Genomic DNA, 27,650 nt, shown 5'->3' with positions numbered 1-27,650 from the left:
AAAAAGAATTGCCTATATCATCAGTTATAATAAAATTGAACAAAACAGTAAAGAACAAAACCAATAAAACCCAAACATTGGAGACATTACAGGACTTCAAAAGAAGATAATAGTCAAACCAAAATGGGTGTCATAGTGAATCTTATTGTCTTCACAGTTGTTGCCCACACCCTTGAACTTGGTAGTATCAAGCAAAACAGAATAGAGTAAAATCAGTCAAAACAAGATGGTGAGAGCAATACAGGGTTTCAAATCAAGTTAATAGGAAATCAAAGTTGGTTACTATAATATAGCCTGCTTTTTTATTTTTCCCTTAATTAAAAAGATAAAAATAAAAAAAGGAAATTGAGATAAAAGAGGACATAACAACAAAACAGCACAGGTCAAAACATAATCATTTAAGCAAAATAGTGTTTCACCACAAGGTATCCCAACATAAAAGTAGTTACCATAGTGTCTCTTTCCTTGAAATCTTTGAGTATAACTTTGTATACTGTAGCACCAAACATATTAAAACAATGTAAAACCATTCAAGACAATGACAGTATTATTATTAGAACCAACTAACAGAAAATGAACAACGGTTTCTGTATAATCTCCTTATCTATAAAAGTTTTTGTTTATATTATCACATATACTAAAATTCAATAAGATAAAACATGCTAAGACCGATGGAGACAGAAGAACAAAAGCTTGATGGGACTTCAAAACAAGATGATTATTGAATCAGCACTAACTATTATGATGTCTTGCTTTCTCCAAAATAGCTGTTCTTATCATCCAATCTTCTCTGCCTCATTTCCATTAAGCAGTTTTTCTGTCATTAGTTGTCAATTTGTCTTCTTCATTTTGCTTTCTGCTCCATTAATCATGGCCTCTCTGCCAGTGTTTCTGGAATCTTGGAATTTTCTTTTTTTAGAATGTCCTGCAGTATTCTCTGTAGAGTTGAATTGGTGGTTGTAAATTCCCCTAGTTCCTCTTTTTCCTGGAAACACTTGGTTTTTCCATCAATTTCTAGTGACAGTTGTGCAGGATATATCAATCTTGGCTGGAGATTATTATCTTTCAAAGCTTGAATTATTTCCCCCCACACTCTTCGTGATTTGATGGTTTGTGCTGAGAAGTCTGCTGTAATTCTGATGGGTGTTCCCTTGTAAGTGATCTGTTTCTTGTCTCTGATGGCTTTTAATATTCTGTTCTGATGTTGTATTTCTGGAATTTTGATTATTATATGCCTGAGTGTAGCTCTGTTTGGGTTGTAGGTGGCTGGGGTCCTGTATGCCTCATATATCTGAATATCTTTAGCTTTTGCTAAATTAGGGAAATTCTCCTGGATTGTTTCTGTGAATAGCCTTTGTAGTTCATTTGTTTGTGTCCCTACTTCTTCTTTTATGTTCTTAATTCTTAAGTTATAGATCCTCTTATCATCTTCAAGCCTTTGTATTATTACTGTTTGTTTTCTTGTTATTTTTAAGAAGTTTTTCATTTCATGCTCCCACATTACAAATCTGTCCTCCAGTTCAGATAATCTATCCTTAGTTTCTTTCAAGCTGTTATGCCAGCTTTCAATAGAGTTTTTAGTTTCCTGGTAATCTCTTTGAACCTGCATCACATATTTTATGTTTTCTCTATTTTCTCCATTAAACAATTCTCCCCTTTTTTCTGTTCTTCCATTCCACCATCTGTTTTTCTTGGGCAGTACTTAGCATTTTTCTAACTATTCTACTTATATCTTGCTTTAGGTCATTAAATACTTCACTTTTGAACTCATCTATGAGGCTCCCGAGACATCACTTCATGTCTGTTGGTGCTGTGTCTGATATTGCATGTTTTCTGTCCTCATTCTTCTTTGCATTAACCTTTCCTGGATCAGTATTCTCAGGATTGGGGGCCGAGGACCCTTTCTTGTTGCTCCCTCTTCCCATACTTTTTGTTCCTTCCCTACAAGCATATATAGGAGGCCCAGTTTCTTTCTTTGTTGGTTACAGTTTGTTTGAATCGCACTGGCTAGGTGTTCCCGCCTACTGCAGTGCACTAGGGAGACACAGACCTGGGCAGCCTCTCCTAGGCCCACCCCTCCAGGTCAGTCAACGGATTGAAGGCTTCACTGCTAGGGTGCACTGCCAGGCACTGGGACCTGGTTTGGGCTAGCCTACTGGATTTCAGTGCATGGCATCACCCAGGCCAAGCGCTCCCCACCAATCCCTCTTGAAAGGAGAATATGTGACTAGAGTCACTGCAACATCCTGTTCTGGCTAGTCTGCCTGGTTCCAGAATGTCCTCTGTTGGAGCCTCCTTATCTATGGAGGGATCGCCGTTCCTCTCACTTACCACAGGTCAATGCAGGGATCCCTGCCAGTCCCGCTTTCAACTCCGTTCGCCAATTCCCACTTTCAGAGGTTTCACCTCTCTGTCCCTGCTGTGCCAATTCAGACGCAGCAGCAAAAGCAGAAAATTCAAATCACAGCTTCCAGAGATACAGGTTCCAGCTTCAGTGCTGAGATTTTATCTGTTCCAGTTATAGCACCGGGATTGCATTTCCAGTTGGTTTCTCTCAGCTTAGTTCATTCCTGGGTCGGCAGGGTATATCTCCCCTTACTTAGGACTCCTCACACCACACCATTCCTGGATTCTAAGCTGGCTAACTCAGAGAGCCTCCATAGTTGCTGTTATCTATCCACCATATTCTCTCGGAAGTCCCTTGCTATCTTTTAAATACCTGCTCATGCCATCAGATTTAATATAATCAAACAAAACAGAAGAGAATAAAACCCAACCCAACAAAACGTTGAAAATGATACAGTTTCCAAATGAAGATCCCTTCCTGGTGAGGTCTGGTTCTCTCCCTCTGCAGTCTGTGAATGACACTGACTCACAGAGGCTTGGATCTCCAAGCAGAGACCCCCATGCATGGTGCTTCTGTCTTTCTTTTTTTTAAGACAAGGTTTTACTGTGCAGTTCAGGCTGGACTTGAACTCACTTTGTAGCCCAGACTGGCCTCAAACATGCAGCAATCCTCCTGCCTCAGCCTCTTAGAGTTATAGGTATGTATTACCACACCTAATTTATTTTACTATTTGCTATGAATTAGGTTTTAGTTTGCTTGTGTAGGACCCTTATCATAGAGACAGTCTTGGTCCAATCATCTCCTTATTTGCTTTTGAAGCATGATAGACGATCGACTTGTTCCAGTTTTTTGTAATTTCCCTGATGTTAACATTGAACAACCTGCATCCTGGAAAGTTTTCAATTCCAAGCAAACAGGGATAGCTGGTCACCGTTTTTATGTATCCCAGAGTATAAACAAAGTGTTGCATCATGTGTTACTTTGAACTCCTATGACCCTTCATGTGTTTTCTTGATGCTTAACTTGTCCCATTATCACAATGCACTACAACCATACTTGAAAGCACCTCCTCAGAACCTGTCACAGTGCCTGCCATTCTGCAAACTAACTGATGACTTCTGAACCAGCTGATATTTTTGTAAGCGGCTGCCTACTTTGCATTTTTTTAAGGTAGTGAGGTTACACATTTATTAAAGGTAGGGGGGAAAAAGGCTCTACAGAGCAAATTTGTGCCAAGTAAAAGAAAAAAGAAATTGCACTCTCCATGAAAGTATTCTCTGAGGGTGAACTGGAGTGAAAGAGAGAACACAATAGTGGAAAGGTCAGTGGCAACTGTCCTTCTGTATCCCCCACTCCTCAGGCTGATGCCAAGTTTAGGTCATTCTTTCAAAAACCTGCTCAAGGCCTTTTCAAAAATAACTGAAGCCAGTAGTCACTGGTTGATTATGTGTGCAGGGTATTGGAAATTTTCTGCACATGTGTCCTGGGATATTGTAATTAACAAGTTGTATCTACTTCCCCGCCAGTCTGCTATACCTTCATCTCCTCACTTTCCCCTGAAAGATATGTATCCTTATAAGTCTCTATGGAGTCCTGAGAGAGTGGAAGTCTCTGTCTGCATACAGCTATTTTCTGCTGAAAAAGGCTATAGCCTCTACCTCCTGTGGATTATGTGCTCTCCAACTACCTTGGGTGTTTTGGCTCACTGGCTGGGTTAAAGACAATAATAAAAGAGTTAATGACTGTTGAGCTGCCTATTTCATGAGAGAAATCTATCGGGAAAGTAACTTTACTATTAGGTTGTAGACATAGAACACAAACATGGGAAGCTATTCCAGGTCAGATTTCAGCATTTCTTATAGAGGAGAAAGTATGTCAAAGTGTGATGTTAGATAAATAATGGAGAACCTGAGAGTCATAGCCTTAACAAGATTAATCACATTATGAATCAAACTAAACATAGGGCCTCAATGCGGAAGCTTTTTTAAACTGTGGTGAATTAGGGTGATTCAACTTATGTATACCCAGAGAAGTACTGGAGCCTTACTTTTTGAAGAGGAGCCTGAAGTCTTCACAGGAATAGTTCTCTTTCTAGTCCTGTGAAAATTCTAGTGAGCATTTCCCATGTAGGTTTTCGTAGCTTTCTCTGTGTTTCTTGAGACAACCAGTTTGAATAGTTCCTTCAGAATATGGAATTCAAACCCTTTTGACTCTATTATCCTTTTGATTTCCCAAGTAGACTTTAATCATGTCTTGTTGGTATCCCTAGCAATGATGACAGTGACCTTCCTGGGACTGACTCTAGGGGTGTTAGAATTTCCTCCTTGTGCTTTATAGATAATTGCTTGAGATCTGGGGTGCCCTCACTGGCCTCTCTGCGCGTCTGGAGGACTCTGGATTTCTGCGCCCAGACTGCTGGAGTTCCCTCAGGCTTCCAGGTGCAGTGAAGGAGAGAGGTGGGTTTAAGGCTTCCACATCAGCCTCCCCATTCCCGGCTTCATTTGGAGACCTGCTGAGCTCCCAATAGGTGGGCTGGCCCACACTACCAGCCTAGCCCAGCCTGTTTAGCTGCCGCGCCTGGCCACAGGCCTGCAGAGGAGGAGCTGGGCAGATCTGGGGTGCCCTCACTGGCCTCTCTGCGTGTCTGGAGGACTCTGGATTTCTGCGCCCAGACTGCTGGAGTTCCCTCAGGCTTCCAGGTGCAGTGAAGGCGAGAGGTGGGTTTGAGGCTTCCACATCAGCCTCCCCATTCCAGGCTTCATTTGGAGACCTGCTGAGCTCCCAATAGGTGGGCTGGCCCACACAACCAGCCTAGCCCAGCCTGTTTAGCTGCCGCGCCTGGCCACAGGTCTGCAGAGGAGGAGCTGGGCAGATCTGGGGTGCCCTCACTGGCCTCTCTGCGTGTCTGGAGGACTCTGGATTTCTGCGCCCAGACTGCTGGAGTTCCCTCAGGCTTCCAGGTGCAGTGAAGGAGAGAGGTGGGTTTAAGGCTTCCACATCAGCCTCCCCATTCCCAGCTTCATTTGGAGACCTGCTGAGCTCCCAATAGGTGGGCTGGCCCACACTACCAGCCTAGCCCAGCCTGTTTAGCTGCCGTGCCTGGCCACAGGTCTGCAGAGGAGGAGCTGGGCAGATCTGGGGTGCCCTCACTGGCCTCTCTGCGTGTCTGGAGGACTGTGGATATCTCTGCAACCAGGGAGGGTCCACAGGTTCCTGAAGCACTGCGGCCTGTGGTGAGTACCCTAACCTGGCTGCGATTGAAGAACTGTGGAGCTTCCAAGGGGCAGGTGGGCGCACAGTGTCCCTGAGGCCCAGCTTGTCTGGAACTGCGGAGTTCTGAGCAGGCAGAGGAGGGCCACTGGTTCTGTAGGCCTAATGGCTTGGAGTAGCACGGCGCCATAGTCCCAGTAGCTCCAAACATAGAAGGGGATTTTCAACAGATCCTGAGGAAGCTTTCAAGTAACACTTGAAACACAGAAATATAGGAAAATGACAAAACGAAAGACCAAATTACAACCTCAAACCTCCAGCCCATCTCAAGAAACCCTAGGAGCGATGTATATAGAAGAAAATATATCCCATCCACCTCATATATCGGACACAATAGCCACTGAAATTGACAAGCAACTCCAGGAAGCTTTAAAGAAATTCAAACTCGAAATAATCTCCCAGATAAAAGAAGAAATGATAAAAGAAATGAAAGAGATTCTAAATATATCTAAAGAAAACACAGATAAAAAATTGGAGGAACTAAACAAAAAGATAGAATCCCTAGACGAGCAATATAAGAAACAAACAGAATACATAATGCAGATGCACAGAGATATACAGGAAATAAAAAACTCCACTGAAAGTTGTAAAAACCGCCTTAATGAAAGTGAAGATAGAATTTCAGACCTTGAAGACAGGATTGCAGCTAGTGAACAGGAAAGGAAAGATCTTTTGAAAATAACAAGGAACCAGGAAACAACAATTCAACAACTGCAAGACGATGCAAAGAAGAATAACATAAGAATGATAGGGATTAATGAAAGAGAGGGAGACAACATGAAGGATGTCAGGAGGATATTTAGAGAAGTAATAGCTGAAAATTTCCCAAGCATGAGATCAGAAACTGACATCAGGATCAGTGAAGCATATAGAACTCCAAACAGTCATAACCAAAATAAAACTACACCCAGACATATAATAGTCACCATCCCAGAAATCCAACACAAGAATAGATTATTAAAAGCTGTCAGAGAGAAAAGACAAATCACTTATAAAGGAAAACCTATCAGAATCACAGCAGACTTCTCAGCACAAACGATAAAGTCAAGAAGAGCATGGAGTGAAGTATTCCAGATCCTAAAGCAAAATGATTTCCAACCAAGACTGATATATCCTGCAAAACTATCATTCAAAATAGATGGTGCAATACGATACTTCCATGACAAAGAACAGCTGAACAACTTCATGAACACCAAACCAACCCTGCAAAAAATATTGAAAGACAGTTTAGATACACAAAGGAAAAAACCACTAAGCAAAGCAAATAATTAAACAGAACAGAAAGATAAAGATGCAACAGCAGAGAGATAACATTCCTACAATTAACCAGCATTTAACAGTAATAACCATTAATGTAAATGGTCTCAATGCACCAATCAAAAGAAACAGACTAGCAGAATGGATCAAGAAACAAAATCCAACCATATGCTGTTTACAGGAAACCCATCTAACCCAGAAAGATACTCACAGACTGAAAGTCAAAGGATGGAAAACAATTCTTCATGCAGCAGGAATCCAAAAAAAGGCAGGAGTAGCCATTCTGTTTGCAGACAATGTGAACTTTAAACCAACAATGACCATAAAGGACAAAGAAGTTCACTACATACTCGTAAGGGGAAAACTCCAAGAGGAAGAGATAACTATCTTAAATATATACGCACCAAACTCCAGGGCACCCAGTTATATAAAACAATTATTAACAGAAATGAAAACTCAAATTATCAGTAACACAATTGTAACAGGAGACCTTAATACACCACTGACACCAAGGGACAGATCAACCAGACAGAAAATGAGCAAAGAAATAACAGAACTGAATCACACCTGTGAACAAATGGGTTTGATAGACATATACAGAATGTTCCACCCAACAACATCAGAATACACATTCTTCTCAGCAGTACATGGATCATTTTCTAAAATAGACCATATATTAGCTCACAGAACATATTTAAGCAAATGCAAAAGAGTTGAAATCATCCCTTGCATATTATCGGACCATAGCACTCTGAAATTAGAAATTAATGACAAAGGATACTACAAAAATTCCGCAAACACATGGAAACTAAATAACACACTCTTGAGTAATCAGTGGGTCACAGAAGAAATTAAAGAAGAAATTAAACAATACCTAAAAGAAAATGAAAATGCAGATACAACTTACCGGAATCTGTGGGATGCAATGAAAGCCGTTCTGAGAGGAAAATTTATTGCACTGAGTTCCCACATCAGGAAAACAGAACGAATACAAGTAAATAACTTGATGCTACACCTCAAACAGCTAGAAAAAGAAGAGCAAGTCAAGCCCAAAGCCAAAAGAAGAGAGGAAATTATAAGAATCAGAGCAGAAATCAATGCAATAGAGACTAAGAAAACAATCCAAAGAATCAACGAATCAAAGAGTTGGTTCTTTGAAAGAATAAATAAAATCGATAAGCCCCTAGCCAACCTTATTAAAAAAAGGAAAGAAAAAGCTCAAATTCATGCAATAAGAAATGAAAAAGGAGAAATCACTACAGACCCAATAGAAATACAGAGGATCATCAACACCTATTTCGAAAACCTCTACTCTCAAAAGTTTGATAACACAGAAGAAATAGACAGATTCTTAGAAGCATATGAAGTACCAAAGCTAGATCAAGAGGATATAAAACTGTTGAATAACCCAATCTCTGCTAATGAAATTGAGAATGTAATTGGGTCCTTGCCCACCAAGAAGAGCCCAGGCCCAGATGGATTCACTGCAGAATTCTACAAGAAATACAAAGAAGACCTAATGCCGACACTCCTCAAACTATTCAGTGAAATTGAAAGGGAAGCAATCCTTCCTAAGTCATTCCTGGAAGCAAATATTACTCTAGTACCAAAACCTGAGAAAGACCCAACTAAAAAAGAGAACTATAGACTGATCTCCCTAATGAACACAGATGCAAAAATCCTCAATAAAATATTGGCAAATAGGATGCAGCAAATCATCAAGAAGATTATACACCATGACCAAGTGGGATTCATCCCAGGAATGCAAGGATGGTTCAACATACGTAAATCAATAAATGTAGTCCACCATATCAATAAAGCCAAAAGTAAGAATCACATGATCATCTCTATAGATGCAGAAAAAGCCTTCGATAAGGTCCAACACTTATTCATGATAAGAACTTTACAGAAAATTGGAATAAATGGTCTTTACCTCAATATAATAAAGGCCATTTATGACAAACCAACAGCCAGCATCATACTAAATGGCCAAAAATTGAAAGCCTTTACTTTAAAATCGGGTACAAGACAAGGATGTCCTTTATCACCACTCCTATTTAATATAGTACTGGAAGTACTAGCCAGAGCAATTAGGCAAGAAAGAGAAATAAAAGGGGTAAAGATAGGAAAAGAAGAAGTTAAATTATCATTGTTTGCAGATGACATGATACTCTACATAGAAGACCCCCTAAACTCCATTGAAATACTCTTAGATACAATAAATAAATTCAGTAATGTGGCTGGATACAAAATCAATACTCAGAAATCAATAGCATTCCTATACACGAACAACAAAATTACAGAGAGGGAAATAAGAGAAACTGGACTATTCACATTAGCAAGCAAAAAAATGAAATATTTAGGAATTACTCTTACGAAAGAAGTGAAAGACTTATACAGTGAAAATTATAATACACTGAAAAAGGAAATTGAAGATGATCTCAGAAAATGGAAAGACATCCCTTGCTCATGGATAGGAAGAACAAACATTGTGAAAATGGCCATTCTCCCAAAACTGTTATACAGATTCAATGCAATCCCAATAGAAATACCATCAACATACCTTATAGATCTAGAGAAATCACTCCTAAATTTCATCTGGAACCAGAAGAGACCTAGAATCGCAAAGGCAATTCTAAGCAGCAAAGACAAAGCAGGAGGCATCACAATCCCTGACTTGAAGTTATACTACAAAGCAACAGTAGTAAAATCAACATGGTATTGGAATCAAAACAGAGCTGAAGATCAGTGGAATAGATTAGAAGATACAACCACAACAACGAACACACTCAACCACCTTATTTTTGATAAAGGAGCCAAGCAGGTTCACTGGAAGAACGACAGTCTCTTTAATAAATGGTGCTGGAAAAACTGGCTCTCCATTTGCCGAAAACTAAAGCTAGACCCATGTCTATCACCATGTACTAAATTAAAATGTAAATGGGTCAAAGATCTGAATATTAAAACAGAAACACTAAATCTATTGGAAGACAAAATAGGTAGAAACCTTGGAGACATAGGAGTAGGTAAAGAATTCATGAACAGGACTCAAACCGCACGGGAAATACTTCCCAGAATCAATAACTGGGACCACTTCTTATTAAAAAGTTTCTGCATGTCAAAAGAAATCTCCAGCATAGTGAAAAGAAAACCCACAAACTGGGAAAAGATTTTAGTGAACTCTCTCTCAGACAAGGGCCTCTTGTCTAAAACATACAAAGAATTAAAGAAACTCAGACCTCCGAAATTCAAAGATCCAATCCAAAAATGGGCATCTGAGATGAATATGCAACTCTCAGATGAAGAAATGCAAATGGCAAATAAATACATGAAAAAATGCTCATCATCATTGGTCATTAGAGAAATGCAAATTAAAACCACATTTAGATACCATCTCACTCCTGAAAGAATGGCCAGGATCAAGAAAACCAACAACAAATGCTGGAGAGGCTGTGGGGAAAAAGGAACTCTCCTGCACTGCTGGTGGGAGTGTAGACTGGTACAGCCTTTGTGGAGATCTGTCTGGAGATTTCTCAAAAAGTTGGGACTGGAAATCCCATTTATTCCAGCTATTCCACTTCTAGGCATATTCCCAGAAGAACTGAAAGCATCATACCACAGTGATATATGTGCACCTATGTTTATAGCAGCACAATTTGTAATCGCCAGATCTTGGAAACAACCCAAGTGCCCATCAACTGAGGAATGGATAAAAAAGTTGTGGTATTTCTATACAATGGAGTACTATTCAGCTATAAAGAAGGATCACATTGAGATATTTATCAATAAATGGGCACAGCTTGAGACCATACTCATAAGTGAAATAAATCAATCTCGCATGTGTGAATACCGAATAGTTTCCCTAATGTAAGTAATGATTCAAATATATAAAAATATGTGGTAATCATGATTCCCCATTAGGTGGCCTTGAAGCCTTATAAAGTTTTCACTCATTAATTAGAAAGGCTGTATTCTGGGCTTCTTGATATGAAAATATTTGAAGCTAGAGTATATGAAGTTTTACCCAAATATTTCAAGGAAAAAGACACTATGGTAACTACTATTAAGTCAGGTTATAAGGTGGTGAAGTACTAGGTTATTGAAACAGTCATGCTGTGACCTCTATTGTTATATTGTTATGTCCTGTTTTATCTCAATCTCCCCCTTATTGTTTCAAAAAAAAATTATTTAGTCATTTCTTATGTTTGTCTTAATTAAAGAAAAAATTCAAAAAAAAATTAGGATATATAAATAGTAACTCTTTTCGATTTCCTATTAACTTGTTTTGAAGTCCTGTAGTACTCCCACGATCTTGTTTTGACTGATTAGACTCTGTTCCATTCTATATGATAGTATCAAGTTTGAAGACATAGGCAACTACTTTGAAGACAATAAGATTCACTAAGATACCCATTCTGGTTTGACTATTGTCTTCTTTGGAAGTCCTGTAATGTTTACAATGCCTAAGTTTTATTGGTCTTGTTCTCTACTGTTTTGTCCAACTTTATAATATCTAATAAGATAGACAATTCTTTTTAAGGAAACAAGGGACAACGTTGATAACCATTGTTGATAAACTTGTACTCTGTTCTACACCATGTGCTACGTCTATCCTTGGTATTGACTGACAGCTTTGTTTTGCCATATTTGACTGTATTCTTCCCCCCCCCAAAGAAAGTAATAAGCACTAAGGAGTAATAAAATCCAAGATGTGTAAATTTTGTTGTAAAAAAGAGAGGGAAAAAAAAAAAAGAAAAGGAGCTCTAACGGATATAACAGCAAGTGTGTTTGGGGGTGTTAAATAGCTGACTTTATCAATGTTTTTGGAACATTGAACACAGCTGTTTGCAGTCTCCCTGTTTGAATGTCCACATTGTGTTCTTTGATACTGTGATTTGAGGAACTATTTCCAAGAAAATAGTGTGTAATCTACTAGCAGGTAATTTCTTACTGTTATGGTTTTTTGTTTTGTTTTGTTTTGTTTTGTTTTGTTTTGTAGTTCTGTATTGCGTGTACCCTTACGCCGCTTTGGTTTGTTTTGTGTTTTTCTCTTTTTCCTCTTAAATAAATAAAAAAAAAAAAAAGATAATTGCTTATTAGTCAGCAAGCACATTCTTTTCAGATTGTTACATGGGCATGTAACACCAGAAATTCATATTTAGGGGCTTTATAGATACTTAGTTTTTGTCTTTTTCTAATATCAATGCTTCAGTAAGTATGAGCTCTGCTATTTTGGCCAGAGGTCACTGCGGAAACAGGTTTGGCCTCCATGACAAGTTACGAACTGATAACTGTATAACCTGCCTTTTGATGTCCTTCTTGAACAAAGCTGCTTCTATCAGGGAACAACTTCTCCTCAGAGACTTGGAGGGCCAGGTCAGTGATGTCTTATCGTCTCACATAAGTCTGAGAAATCACCTGTTCACAAGTGCAGTCAACCTTCCCCGCTTGAAGGCATCCAAGAGGGAAGGTTAAGAGTAATGCAAGTCTTTAATCTCAGAGGTATCTTAGATGCACTTTAAGGGAAGGGGACTGATTTATTGCTTTGAAAATAATAAAGAAAAAGTCAGGGAGACCTTCTAGTGTGGCTGTCTTCATTACACAGATTCAACACCCACAACCCTCTGTCAGATAGGTAGGGATGCAAGGATAGAATCATCAAAGATTTTCCTCTCTTCCTCATGGTCACTCTAAATACCATAGCTTCCAAGGTTTTCCATAGATGAAGGATCTCAAAAGCTTAAACATAAGGAATTTCATTTTAGCTTCTATGCTCTATTCATAAACATTTTAACCAGAAAATAGCATCATAATTTAAACTGCCATCCTATACTCATCTCTTGCCATTCCCTAGTTCATACTGGACACAAACCACAATGTAATCGTCCTTTTCAAATTGATAGGGCCACGCCATTCTCACTGATCAAGGATAAGGCATAAAGGTCAACAGGATGTGCTGAGTTCTCTTCATGGTATTTCGTGTGACTCATCTTGGGATCTATGTAGAGAGAGAACCAAGTCTGGGATCCTTTCGGATGGAGTCCCATACAGAAAGATGACAAGTGTCCCCTTTTGAGTCTCAAGAGATTATTAAGTAGACATCTCTTCTCAAAGCTGGGGTGGCACCGGTACCTTCCCAGAAGAAGAGAGCCCTCTGAACATGGGGTGAGTCTCTTTTAGCCTTAGGAATTTTCATATCATGCCCTACTAATTCCTAAGAGAAAGGGTAACGCCTTCTAGTGGCTTCCTCCGAAACAGCGCACTCTGAAGAGATCAGGTTGGAGTCCCCTGAGAAACAATGTCCCTTGCATTTACCCTGATAACAAAAACCTTGGCTTAAAAACAAAAATTTAAAACTTTCTGAGAACCAGGATTGCTCTACTTTTTTATGCTCACAGCCATTTGATTTGAGCTTTACTGGGTGTTTCTTTATTCTGCTCAGAATAAAGCTTCTCCCCAAGCATATGAATCCTAAACTGCATGAATTTCTGTCAGAAAAAAAAAAAAAGCAGGAAAGGATCTAAACCAATTCAAAAGAGGGCAGGGGAGGAAGCCCATATGGTCCCCAAAACTGAAAAGTTTATCACTTATCTACAAGAGTGAGATTTCTTGGTGGAAAAATAAAAAGGAAAATAAAATGCCAAGCATGGTGGAACCACGTGACCGACCCACATGATCAACTAAAACAGCTGACAAAAATGGAAAAATTCATGTGCTGACCCATAGGATGAACCAAGCGGACCGTCTCTGTGATTAACTCATATGATAGACCAAGATATAATGAAAGGATGGACTCGTAAGAAACATGCCCTGAGAAAGTGACCCACTAAGGATGCGCAGAGATAAAAATCCAAGAAAGGAAGAGGCACAAATAAGACTTTGAGCACACAAAGTGGTAAGGTGAGGTAGGTGACTACTTAAGCAGGAGACCTGATTAACAACAGAGTGAGAAAGCTGAGCCAAGTATCATAGAGAACAGAGACATGAGAGGAAAAAGACAAACTAAACTCTAGGTCATACAGATGGAGCTTGCATAATCTGTTCTATAACTACGTTAGTAATAGACTCTCTGGCAGCTCTTAACTGATTTGTACCCACAATGAGTGACCAAGAATGAGAAAGTGAAAAGTGGGAGATACACTTGCAGCACACCTAACGTCCTCTTACCAGCTGGGAGAAGCGTGAAGCCGTGCACTTCCCTTCTCCTTCCCACACGGTGAAACACATTAAGAAATTGTTCCTGGTACCGTGAGAGTTTCCTGAGTCCTAGTTTCTGTTAATTTTACCAACTTCTAGTTTCATGCCTCTCACCAATAACAAAACATATTCAAACTTTTCAAAGGATAAAAGTCTATCATGGGAGGAAGAGATGAAAAGAGATTGAAGCTTTTCAAGGGATTAGAATGGAAAAGAAAAAACTAAACCAGTCCATCAAGGCTTGAGTTAGATGTCAGAGATAAATAAACAAGCCCCAAAAAAGGCCTTGCTTCCTGGTGAGACACCAGGTGTTAGGATGCTAGAATCCCCATCAAGATGAGTTCTTTTCTATCCCAAGAAGCACAAAAGGCAGAGAAGTTTTACATTTGTTAAATATAGGAAAAGAAACAGGCTCTTCAGAGCATGTATGGGCCAAGTAAAAGTAGGAAAAAAGTATACTGTACACGTGATAGTGGAATACTGTAACAGAATAGACTTTGCATTCTTACAAGCTTTTGAAAAGTCATCATTGATTAGAAAAAAAATGGCATTAGAACAGGAAGGGAAAGGATTGACATATTTAGTGAACCACATTTGTAATCTGGAAAATAATGAGGAGTACATCTCAAGTAGAAATGAAAAGTTCAGACAGTGATGCTCCAAAACCTACCATTTTACAAAGCTTGAAGGGTTATTTTGATTACTGACAGCTCCTGCTGTAAACCTCAGGAGCAAGACTATAAGGCAAATTATGATTAGGCATGCTTCAAAAGTCAGAGAGGCAAAAGCTGAATAATAAGACCATTTCTAATTAAGAATGGCTCTGGACATCCCCCCTGCGGTTAGAGCCTAAATCAAGTGATGATGATTGTCTCTAAAATTTGTCCAGATTGCTGCACTTAGCAGACTCTTTAGTGCCTGGAACTGCTGCTGTCTGTCTACCCACCTGTTAGCCCACAGGACCAGGATTTCCTGCAGGGCAGTAATGACCAGCCCTGAGCTGAGTACTTGCCTGACAACTCAGTAATGATCTAGGAGTGATATTAAAGGATTTCCAACCTCAGAAAATGATTTTCTGGGCAGTCAACATACTGCAAAGACAAAAGTTGGCTGAGGACTCAGCCAAACTGCCCCAAGTATTTTAGTGTCCTGATCTGTACAATGAGAACTATGAAGATTAAAGGAGTCATGAGCAAAGTCTTTGGCGTTTTGTGTAACATAGAATAAGTGCTATATAGATTTTTTCCGGCCTTTGGCAGTGGGGATCATCTGTCCATAATGAAATACTGAACAGCTTGAAATTTTTATCTACTAAAATGTTATAACAAGTCAGTTATGGAAGAGTGTGCTTTGGAGCATTCCATTTATAAAATAAAAGAAAAAAAGTGAGTATACATTAAAGGCACCTAGAACTAGATCTCCAAAAAGGAAACCAGGAGGTAGAGGGTAAAGTGAGAGCACACACTAACCACAGCTGCTGAATTTTGTTCTCTTCTTTCCTGTGTTGTTTAAATCTTTTTTTGCATAGAATGGAATCATGTTTCGTTGTGGACTTTTTAAAGATACAAAAAAAAAAGCAAAAATCTTACAAAACTTGATACCCCCCCCCAAAAAAAATCATGACAACTAGGTTGCCCTACTCAAAACTTGACCAACAGCCAACAACTCCAGAGTGACTGTACATGTTGGACCTCCCTGAAGCCCTGGCCAACCTGAGCTATATAGCAAGACCCTGTCTCAAAAGTATTAGAAAGTATGTTGGGATAGTATATCCCTCTTAAAACATATTAGCATTTTAATTTTTCAACTAATTGATTTAATTATTTAACTTATGTTAATTGATTCAATATACTAATGACAGAATGTAAAATACAATATGCTTTATATAGCCAAAGAATAAACTGATAAGAGAGATTCATTCTTGATAATTAACAGAATAAGAAATAATTTAATAGTTTCTTGATTTTTTTTTATACCAGGAATCAAACTCAGGATTTTGTATTTGCCAGGCAGGTGTTGTACCACTGAGCTCTATTTCTGGCCCCGGTTTTTTTTAACAGAATAAAACAAAAAAAAATAAATAAAACAGAATAAAGCCAGTCAAAACAAACCTGTGAAAGCAACACAGGATTTCAAAATAAGATAGTAGGAAATCAACAATGGCTACCATAATATATCTTGTTATCTTTGAAATAGCTGTCCCTGCCATCAGGTATAATAAAATCAAACCAAATAAAACAGAACAAGACTGTCAAAACAAAACAATGAAAATGATACAGGACTTTAAAACAAAATAATAGGGAATTAACAATGGCTGCTGCCTTCCCTTTTTAGATGTTTTCTCCCTTTTCATTTTCACAATATCTCCTGGTCATTTTGAATCCCACTAACTCCTTCATATTTTTTATACTAGGGAGACAACATGATGTGCACCTATGTGAGTCTGAAATATTTCACCCATAGTATGATCACATGTTGCATCAATTTACCTAAAAAGCCTCATGACTGCCCTTCTTTATAGCTGAGTAGCTTTCCATTGTACAAAAATGCCATATCTTTCTTATCTGTTCTGCAATTAATGGGCAAGCTACCCTGGTTTTCTGGTTCCCTGTCATGTAAAGCATTGTTTTCTCTCTTTGGACTTTAAGTCTATGAATTCCCTTCTGAGTTAATGTGTTTCTTGTATACCACATGTTGATGGATCTTATTTCTTGACCCACTCTGCCTGTGTTTCTTTTTATTGGTAAATCGAGGCCATCTACATTAATGGTTACAGATAACATGCGCTGGTTCATCTCTGCCATGCTTTTTTCTTGCTGTTAGCTCCCAACATTTCCCCTCCATTGAAATGTCTGCCCTGCAGACAAGGCAGGGCAGAAGGTGATCCCACTTTGCTGCTGTTCTTAGCACTATGGTCATTTTTATCTCTCTCTAGAATATCCTTCAGTACTCTTTGTAGGGTTGGTTTTATGGTCATGAATTCCTTCAGTTGTTCTTTATCATGGAAGTATCTTATTTTTCTATTCATTTTGAAAGACAGTTTTGCAGGGCTTATCAATCTGGGCTGGAAATTGTTTTCTTTCAGGATTTAAAACACTTCACTCCAAATTCTTCTTGATTTGGTGGTTTGTGTTGAGAAATCTGTCAGATTCTGATGGGTTTTCCTTTATGGGTGATCTGTTTCTTTTCTCTAACAGCCTTTACAATTCTGTTCTTGTGCTGAATTTCTGGGATCTTGATTATTACATGTCTGAGTGTAAATTTATTTTGATTGTGGTTAGTTGGAGTTCTATATGCCTTGTTTATGTGGATGTCAGGTCCTTTTCCCATGTTTGGGAAGTTCTCAGCTATTACTTCTATAAATAATCTCTTTATGTCATTTATGTCAACCCCTACTTCTTTGGTGATACCTATCACTTTTAAATTATTTTTCTTTGCATCTTCTTGTAGCCATTGAATTATTGTTTCCTGGTCCCTTATTATTTTTAAGAGAGTTTTTTTTAATGATTGCTAGCTATCACCCTGTCTTCAAGATCTGAAATCTATCTTCAGTTTCTTTCAAGCAGTTTTCCCAGCTTTCCATGAAGTTTTTAATTTCTTGGATATCTCTTTGCTCTGTTTCATTCATTCCAATTCTTCTCTATATTGTTCATTTAAGGTCTCCCTCATTCTTCTATTCCCTCGTTTTTAAATCTATGTCTTCTTTAGATATGCTCAGCAACCCTTTTATTGTGTTTGTCATTTCTTCTTTTACCTGAGATATTATTTCTGATCTGATTTCTTTTACAACTTCATGAAGTAGTTTCTTTACTTCAGTTGCCATCATCCCAGAAATTTCAGGTATGCAACTTCCACTCCTTTTCATATCCATATATCTTGGACTTCTCCTGTTTGGGCTAGAGGCCAGAGATTGCCTTTTGCTGCTTCATCTTGCCATTTTCCAGGGATCCTTCAGACAAGCAAATTGTGGGTCCCAGGTACTTTCCACATGTGCTACCTATTCACAGTATAGGGGTGACTCCTGGATTTCTCCTAACCCAGGTTCCACACAAGGCAGTAGGGTGTGGGGAGGGCTTCTGTAGACACTCAAGGCTTCTCCAAGGCATGGCTGGCTGGTTCTCCTAACTTGCACTGACTACCTGCCAGGGATTCCTGATGGCAACTGGCATGCAGGTGGGGTCTGGGCTGGCTGCTTCCCTCTGCCTGTGCTGGTTACCTGCAGGAGAGTCCTGATGGTGGTCCACATGCATGTAGGGGATGGGCTGGCTGCTTCTTGGTCCTGATTTTTTAATGCAACTATTTTTTAAAAATTTAACTAGGACTCCATTAGACTGATGTGACTTTGGCACTTTAAATTCCTACTGAAAAAAATCAAATCCCAATTGAATAGTAAATTGAACCTAAAAATACACCAGAAATTACATGAGAAACTACCTAAGTAGTAATACAACCTAACCTCTCTATCTAGGAGCTTTACACTCTCAACAACAATAGCCATTTTCTTTCTACTCAAATTATTTAAAACTTAGGATTGGGGCTGGAAGTGGTGCACACACCCATAATCCCAGCACTCAGGAAACTGAGGCAACAAGATCACCATGAGTTTGAGTCTAGATTGGACTATGTGAGTTCAAGACCAGCCTGAACTACATGAGACCCTGTCTCAAAATTAAATTAAATTAAATTTAGTACTGTGGGTGTTGCTTATTGGTATTATGCTTGCCTATAATGAACAAGACTACAGGTTCAATCCCCAACACTACAAAAATAAAATTTGCGTGTGCATAAGTTTTTTCTTATCACAATACACAAAGGGATTTTTTGACTGTAACTAGAAATTTTCAAGCCCAACTCCCCTCTTTCTATAAAGGAAACTCACCCATAGAGCTTACAAAAAAACCTATAAGAAGTTAGATTTAAAAAAAAAAAACGGATGCTAAACCCAGTCTATTCTCTTCTCACTGCATTTCACCACTTTCCTTAGAGAATTTTAAATGCCAAAAATTTGTTCAAAATATCCTTTGGTTGAAAGAAATAATCTGCAAATGCAACAGAAATTAGAATAATATGTTATTGTTTTCTTACGTACCTTAAATTGTCTTTTTGAAATAAGGATCTGTAGGGCAGAACAAATGTAATATGTTCATTCATTATATGAAAATGTGGGCAATTAGTGCTTTTCAGCAGTCATTATGCCTTTTCTGAAACAATAGAACCTAGTGACCATGATGCCTAGTAACAGATTGCATTGTTTCCCTTCTATAACATCCCTAATGTGTCAGTTGAAACCTGTGCATGATATTGCAATTATAATGAAAACAAAATGTTTCAGGTTTAAAACTATCTATTTTCAATCATCTGGATAAACTTCTTTATTAAATGTGTTTCTAGCATTATAGAGCCTCATGATAATTCATTTTCAAGAAATAAAATTCAACCCTGGCTCATAAACTTGGTTGGACAGCTTTGCAGGCTTGCATTTCATAACAACCAGAGAAACAGAAGACAGAAACTGCCAGCTTCACCTGGGCCATTCTAAGGACAAATTAAAAAGATGAGATGAATCATTAAGTCAAAAACAGCAAATAAATTTTTAAAATGAGCACAGGGATGCATGCTTCTAATTCCAACTACCCAGACTACAGCAGGAGAATTACAAATTCAAAGATATCTTGAGCAACTATGCAAAATCCCATCTTAATTTTTTTTTAAAGCAGGGAATGTAACTTGGCATAAAAGCCCTGAGGTCTAACCATAGCGCCTTCCCAAAAAAAAAAAAAAAGAGAGAGATGAAAAACAAAAACAAAACATGATGCCCATTTACAGGTCAACTCTGGAAAGAATATCAAATCCAGGAAAAGCATAGCTGCAATACAAACATGAGATTGCTATCTAGCTATAACAAAAGCTAAACATTTTCTCACCATCACATTTGTGAAAGAAAGGTGGTTCTGCATTATTTAAAAATTTTACCTACAGTTCCTGAAAGTCTAAATCCCAAATTTTTACTCACTATATTTTTTTTAAATCAATACATTTTAGGGACAAATAAGAAATAGAACTTTAATTGTAGGTTGTATTACTTTTTCAGGGAAAATTGCCCCCATAACAACTCCAAAAGATAAGGTGTTCAAACAGGTGTGCTCGGCATTTGTCTCACCTTCAGCTTGAGGGAACACCAACTTCTCCAACTGTCAACCACACATCATTCGCCCCACACACACACCTTAGCTACAAGGCTAGACCACTAGCATTAATTGAAGGAATACAGAGGTGCCATTTTATCCAGGCAGTCCCTGCCCCTGGAGAGAACTGTGTATTTCTCCAGCAAGACTTTGTGTCAGGAGAGTTGCCGTCTCTAGACAGGACATTTATTACCAGGGCAAGGGAAGGATATCTTCTCTCTGTTCACAAGCAATAAGTTACAACATAACTCTGAGTGTGCCATCCCTCCTATCTACACCAGATTCTGGAAGACCACATTCAGAGAAATGTAAATAACATTTCAAAGACAAACTAAGCCCCTCTTAACTGCATTGTAGGTACTTGACCTCACAGGTTTGAGGAAGCAGAAGAATTTAAATCAACTACATGTTAGAGTTCATAGGTGAGAAGTAATAAAATATTTAAGAAGCTGCACAAGACTTCTTTTAAGGAACAAAAATGGTGAAACTGACAAAGTATGGCTGAGGCAGTGACTGACAGACATAAAAATTATTTCTTGTCTATTTCCCACTCAGTTTGGCAGGCTATACTTTTTAAGACGATAGCCTGTCAAACAAGAATAGCACAAGAAAACAAGGAAGGTCATCAAAAGGCTATAACATTTTTTTAAACTCTCAGGAAGACAGCACATGGAGTTAAATTACTAGAAAAATCAGAACTGAGAATATTCAACCCAGAAACCTGAGACAATGAAGATATTCCAAGGAGCACTATAAAGTTCCAAAGTGGCATAAAAGAAAAATCAAGAGCAGAGGTTAGCAGTGGAGGGGAGGAAGAATGAGCATCATGGAGATTTATCACAGAATTACATTCTAAATCAAAATGACTGAGCTAATCAGTGGATGCCTGGAGCTGGTGAGGGAGGTAGAGACGGATTTCAAAGAGGCATAAGGGAACTTTTGGGTCTGATAGTAATATTCTCTGTTTTTATTAGGATGGTGATGATACAGCAGAAATACTGTATCCCTAAGGCTGGTGCATTTGTTGTATTTAAACTGTGCCTTAATGTTTTAATCACTTTCTCATCCATTGGACAAAACACCCAACACTCACAATTAAACAAGGAGAGCTTTATTTGGATTCACAGTTTCAGTCTATAGTAGACAGACAAGGCAGAAAGGGCATGAGAGAAGGGCAAAAGCAGAGAAAAACTGTTCACATCATGGCAGCCAGCAAGTAGAGAGAGGAATGGGAGAAGCTGGGGACGGACATATAACCTCTCAGGTCACACCTCTAGTGACCCACCTCTTCTGAAGTCCCACACTCTCACAGTAGATTCAGTTGTGAACTTAGTTGTAATCAGTGTATCAGATTAATGTACTGATGGCTGTAGCACCCCATGATCCAATCACCTTCCAAACCCCCATCTCAGACCATATGAGGTTTTTGGGGGAGATTTGGGTCTGAGCTGTAACAACCACCAAGGCCCTCGAAACAGTCAAGTTCATCTTTTCATACAAAATACATTTATTGCATCTCTAAAAGCCACCAAAGTTTAATCAATTCCTGATGCCAGAAAAGTTTCAGTGCAATGTCTCCTCTGAGATTCAAGGCTGTGAGCCCTTGTGAAAATCAAAGTGAAACTTAAACACTGCCATCATGCAGCAATACCAGGTAAATATTCCCACTCCAAACAGAAAAAATGGGATGATACAAACCTGACCAAAGCAAGACTGAAGCCCAGCAGGACAAACATTAGCTCTTCATCCAGCACCTGGGACTGGTGGCTACTAGAATTGAACTCAAAATGGTTGAGCAGTCCCCACCCACAGCACTGCCAGTTGCGGGCCTCATGGCTTCTCTTTTTGGGGTGACTCTAACTCACTGCTTATGGCCTTCATAGCATGTTCATGTCTTCTTCAACTTCCTAAGCTCTGCAATGTACTGTGGGTTCATTCTCGTAGCTTCATGCAGTACCCTTCCAGGAGCACACTGCCTGGCCTCCCAGGCATTCCCTTGAAATATGGGTGAAAACTTCCTTGATCCAACAATTCTGCATTCTGCTTTCTTACACTGATAGCACAAATGCTTAACTTTCCTTTCCTATGTGGCAGGCCATTCTTGTCACCTCTCTTCTCTTCCTGTTTGTCAGGAGCTTTCTATTATATTGTATAATGTGTACATAGCAGGAAAATAAGATGTCAATAACAGAAAACATCAAATACGTAATGAGTACTTAGTATAGACATCAATGTTTTCATACTTGTTGTGTACATGCTTACAGAGCCTAAAAGATTACATCAGAAATAAATCCCTATGTGAACTTCAATGTGAATATAAACAAAACCTACCACAGAAATAATCTATGCTTCAATCATCACACCCACAGCAGTCTTCACACATGAAAGCTGCATGTTCCACACACAAATATCACTTATACTGATAGCATGCATGTGTTGTCTTCCTGTCCCTTCTTGCAGGGTACAGTTGACATTTCTGGTTTCCTTATTGTTGCAATAGGCCTTTGGGATGTTGTGCCTGCCTGTTTACCTGTCAGCTCACCAATGTACTCCACAATCTTTTGGACACTTCCCTGGGCAGAAACATTCTGTTTTTCCTCTGCTGTAAATGGTGTCTTATGAGTTCCAGTCTCAATCCTCTTAAGAAAATTTCTCCATGGTATTTTGCACTTGCTATTTTCTTTGTAGACGATCAAATTATTTATTCACCCATGTGTTTAGGATCAAGTAAAACACAGCCACTGGCCAATGCTTTGTGTTGCAAATGACCTCATAGTTGCTGTATAACTCATCAGCAACACCTTCACTTTTGTTGGAGAAAGTTTGTATCTCGGGCTTCCATTCTGTCAAGGTTTCCCTATCAGTGTTCCCATCATGGTGCAGTGTGGACATCAGCAGTACCAGTTTTCCTTCACCGTATACAAGACCAGTATAAATCTTTCTGAAGTCCAGAGATTGTACAATACAAGTCTCTGTTTTGAAATTGCAACATTTTATTTGGAATTTCTTCTTTGTTCTTACATATATTTCCTACACTGATCAACTGTGCTCTATGAGCAAAAGTAACATCAATTTGAAGCCTGTAAACCAATTGTCTTCTGCCACATTCTGAATAGTTTGGGAGACGGGGGCAATGAGTATGTCCACAATATCTTTTGTTTTTTACTGAATGAATAAGGACTTGATGGCTGAAGTCTAGGATAAATTTTAAATTGAAAACATAATAAGTCTTCACATCTGTTTGGCACATTATGCCATATTTTGACCAAGCCCCTCTAAAATTTTTATATTCTTGAAATTATCATGAGAAATCCTTGCTAAATACAGCAGATCTATGACGTGCTTTCAGTTCAACTTGTGGGGTGTCATGACAAATACATTTTTTAGTATGGCTATTGGTAGATACAGAAAGTTTTTCTTGTATTTCAACCTTTGTGTATTTTACAGCACATTGTAGCATTTTGTCTGTCACAATTATCAACATTAAATGACTATGCTGGCAATCCATTTAATGTATTTCAGCTCTGCCAAGATCCTCACTGTATCTCTGGACCTAGTTCTAACATTGGATCATTCCATTTGACTGCATAGTCATTTTGCAGCATTTCAACTAGTCTAATGTATACTCGCATTGCTGCTTTCCTCATCATCTGAATCAAGATGACACATTCCCTGTGTCTTTATCAGTGAATTCTCACTCCATTTCATTGTCAGAAGAACTTTGGCTCACATGACCAGTATCAAAGTCATCTTCTTCATCATCATCATCATTCATCCATCCACACACCACTGGTCTGTTATGAAAGCATGCATTTTACCATAATAGATCCATGCAGTAATGTGACGATTCACTTTTAACCTCCTCCAAAACTTGCAAATCTGGTTTTTTATATGGCATTGTACTGAACTGGTCTACTTCTACCAGAAAAATTAACAGAAAGGGTTTTTTTTAATGAATATAGTAACCACTGTTAATTTCCAATCATCTTGTTTTGAAATCCTACATTATTTTTATTGTATTGGTTTTTTATAGTTTTGTTTGATTTTAATCACTTTAAGATAATAAAAAATACGAATCCTTGAGTGGTGTGGGTATATCATACCCTCTGTGATGCTCAGTTAAGTATATGCTGAGCCTTACGGCGAGAGCATAACATCAGGTACTGGGGTGCATAGCTCATTACTGCTATGCTAAAGTAGAACTTTACAGTAAAAAAGTAAAAGACGCATTGGTGGAACCTGGTGTTATGTGCTTTAGGCTTAAGTTATGGATGTCAAATATTATGACCTGGTGACAAGAAAAGTGGCTGTAACAGAAATAGATGATTAATGACTCTGTCCAGTCTAAGGATTTTTGGAGCTTTGTCACTAACTGGAAACAAAAGGCTCATGTTAAAAATATATACTTTCATTATGTCAGAGGAATCCACTGTTGAGCTGGTTGTAGGACTGGACATTGAACACAGCAACCTCTGTAGTGAAGAGACATTCGTGAGGATCACAGCCCAAGACTTAGCCTCACTGTGAATTCTGACCTGGATTTATAGTTTCGTTTATGTGCTGGCTTTTCTCTGTTCTCATTTGCACTAAGTTTCTTAGGGAATATAGATAGAAGCACGAAGATTTCCATAACAATGATCTTCTCTACTACTGAAGACACTCTTAATCAATAAGCTGACAACAAAATGGTCTGCTTGTTAAATCCTTCAAGAATAATAAAACCCAGCCAACTGAAGGAACTCTGCCTGAGACTGAAATCCCATAGACCACAGAGGAAGACCTGAGAAAAGCCCAGAGAGTGTGGCCCATCTTCTAATAAAAGAGCTGTCTGGAAGACGTTCTTGCAGATTATCACCAATTTTGCAAGTGAAGCAGGTTTCACTTGTGATTTTTTTATACAAAAAAAATGAATAATGGATTTGGTATTTGATTAGGCAGCCTAAAACCATACATTCAAATCAAAATATGTATTTTTAAAACGAGGTATCATCAAATTACTTCTGAATAAACAAGGCTCCCTCAAAGCTGGATGGTTTAATACTAACAGTGAGTTATTATTTTTCAGGCATCTAGGGATGGTTATTCTTGTTGAGGCTTTGCTGGGATGGCCCTGTTACAAATGGCTGTCATCCTCTAGACTAGCTTAGATACAGCCTGCTCATGATGATGGCTGAGGCGTAAGAAGTGAAGTAAAAACCCATGCTGTCACTTAGCTTAGATTTATACTGCCCACTGTCACTTCTGCTTCATTCTTGTGGAAAAAGAAAAACATATCAATAATCCCAGAGTCAGGGTAGAGGGAAATATGCCTCACCTTTATGAAAGAAATCCAAAGTCACACAACAAAGTATGTAGATCCACTGGGAGATAAAACTAAGAGCCAAAACTGCAATCTACAACTCAGAAAACCACACTTGCCCACAGTGAATATTAAATGAAATTTGTTTTGTTTGAACACTGTTCTTTGAGTCTATTCTGACCTGAATTTATGGCTTGCACTAAGTTTCAATAATAAAACTATTTATTTAATGTATTTAATGAATACATTTGCTCTACACTACCTGAAAATCCTCATTTTATTAATGCCCTGGCTTGCACAATCTCCCACTGGAACCCAGCTGGCTAAATGACCAACTTCCAAATACACAATACTACACCTTGCCTTTACTGAAAGCAGTCATTCTCAAAGTGTGGTTCTAGACTTCAGTACTTCCACTGCCTAGAACTTAGAAATGTAAATGTGAAGTCCTTATCAAGACTTACTAGAAAAGACCCTCCTGGAGTGAGGTCTAAATGTGTTTTGATAAACTCTCCAGGGGAATCTGATATTTATATAAGTATGGAAAGCACTGGCTTGGAGTATCCTTTCCTACTTCCTGCCCTTGTCCTCCTTAACAAGGATTTTTGAGTTTGTTCCTCTTATTATGAGTAGTACAGATGTATGGATGCATTACATCACCACCAACTCTGCCCAAGAGTATTTCTCCACTTCTAAATACTCAAAACATTTATTATCCATTCAGTTAATTAGTGTTTTGCATTATTAGATCTTAATGCCCCAGATCAGCTGTAAATACTGATCAGCAGGTCATTTAGCATGCTAAGGCAATTCATTGATATTTATTCACCTTTCCCTGAGTAGCTCCCACATGTACATGAAATACACATATTCATACATATATGTGTCTTTCATATGCTAACCTGTTTTTGGCACAGAGACCCATTCCTGCTAACAACTTCAAAAGGCAGAATATTGCTTTTCTGCCACTATGAGGGGCTTATGCTGCTTCATCTTTGATAAGTCATCTGGTTCAATGAAACTAAACACAGTAAAGCACCCATTAAACATTTCTGTTTTTAATATAAGTGGAAAACTTTCCCTGGACTCTCACTCCCCTTATTATGCAAGGAAGGTCTCAGGTAAGTTTCTCGGTTCTGGTGTGTGATGAACAAAGAACTGGATGTGGCATGTGATGGTGAGAAAAAAGCAGCAAAGTTTAATTTAGGTAACAGTATGCTCAGAATGAGCAGATTCCCCCCAGAAGAAAGAAAAATGGCATGTGTGCTTGGGGATGTTAGGCTTAAGAATTTAAAATGTTGCACCAGGTCTAAGGTGCCTCTCACTGGATCTCCCAGAGCATGATTGACAGGATGCTGAGTCATGCTGGCTGCATTTAGCATACATGTCCTTTTCAATAATTCATTCTGTTATAAATGGGTATATAAGATATAATCTATATGCATGAAATTTCAAAGTGCTCCCACTGAGGAAATGTTGCTATAGCTTATATGGGAGGATCTGATATGTACGTGTTTTATCTCTACCTCCAGGTAGTAGGCCTTAGGACAAAGTGAGGGGAGGGTGGGTGGCCCTGGACCATTACCCAGGTTCAGATGAGTGGAGGGGAGTAGTCCCACAGCCCATGTATGAACTATGTTATTTCCTCCTGAGAGACATGGTTCCACCAAAATCTCTAAGTGGTGCTGTGTGAACTATCCATCTTCTATAGCTGTTTCCTGCTGGCCCTACCTATGTAAAGATCATGGAACTGTCACTCCGCCTGATTTAGGGGCTAAGAGATTTGTACTCCTCCAAGGATTTGTTGGTAAACTACAGATACAGAGAGGGGTTTTGGTCCTTGGCTTGTATAATCATGTGCAGTTTAACTGCTGTTAAACAAGAAGAAAACAATCTGATGAAGAGATTAAATATATGTGGCTCAAACAGTATGGCTATGAGAAATCTTAATAAAGGGAAGTAACAAGAATATCTAATTCTTTATTTTTACCAAGATCCCCATAGCTTAGATAGTTCCTGAGGATCCTAGAAGTGTGGTCAGCTAGTTTTCATGCATTGTATCTGTCTATTCTTGTCTGATTGACATAGAAGCAAC

This window comes from Cavia porcellus, unplaced genomic scaffold (assembly GCF_034190915.1).
Source record: "Cavia porcellus strain 051 isolate PalLab524CR breed Dunkin Hartley unplaced genomic scaffold, mCavPor4.1 scaffold_2, whole genome shotgun sequence".
Lineage (NCBI taxonomy): Eukaryota > Metazoa > Chordata > Mammalia > Rodentia > Caviidae > Cavia > Cavia porcellus.
Note: the sequence above shows the minus strand (reverse complement) of the source record.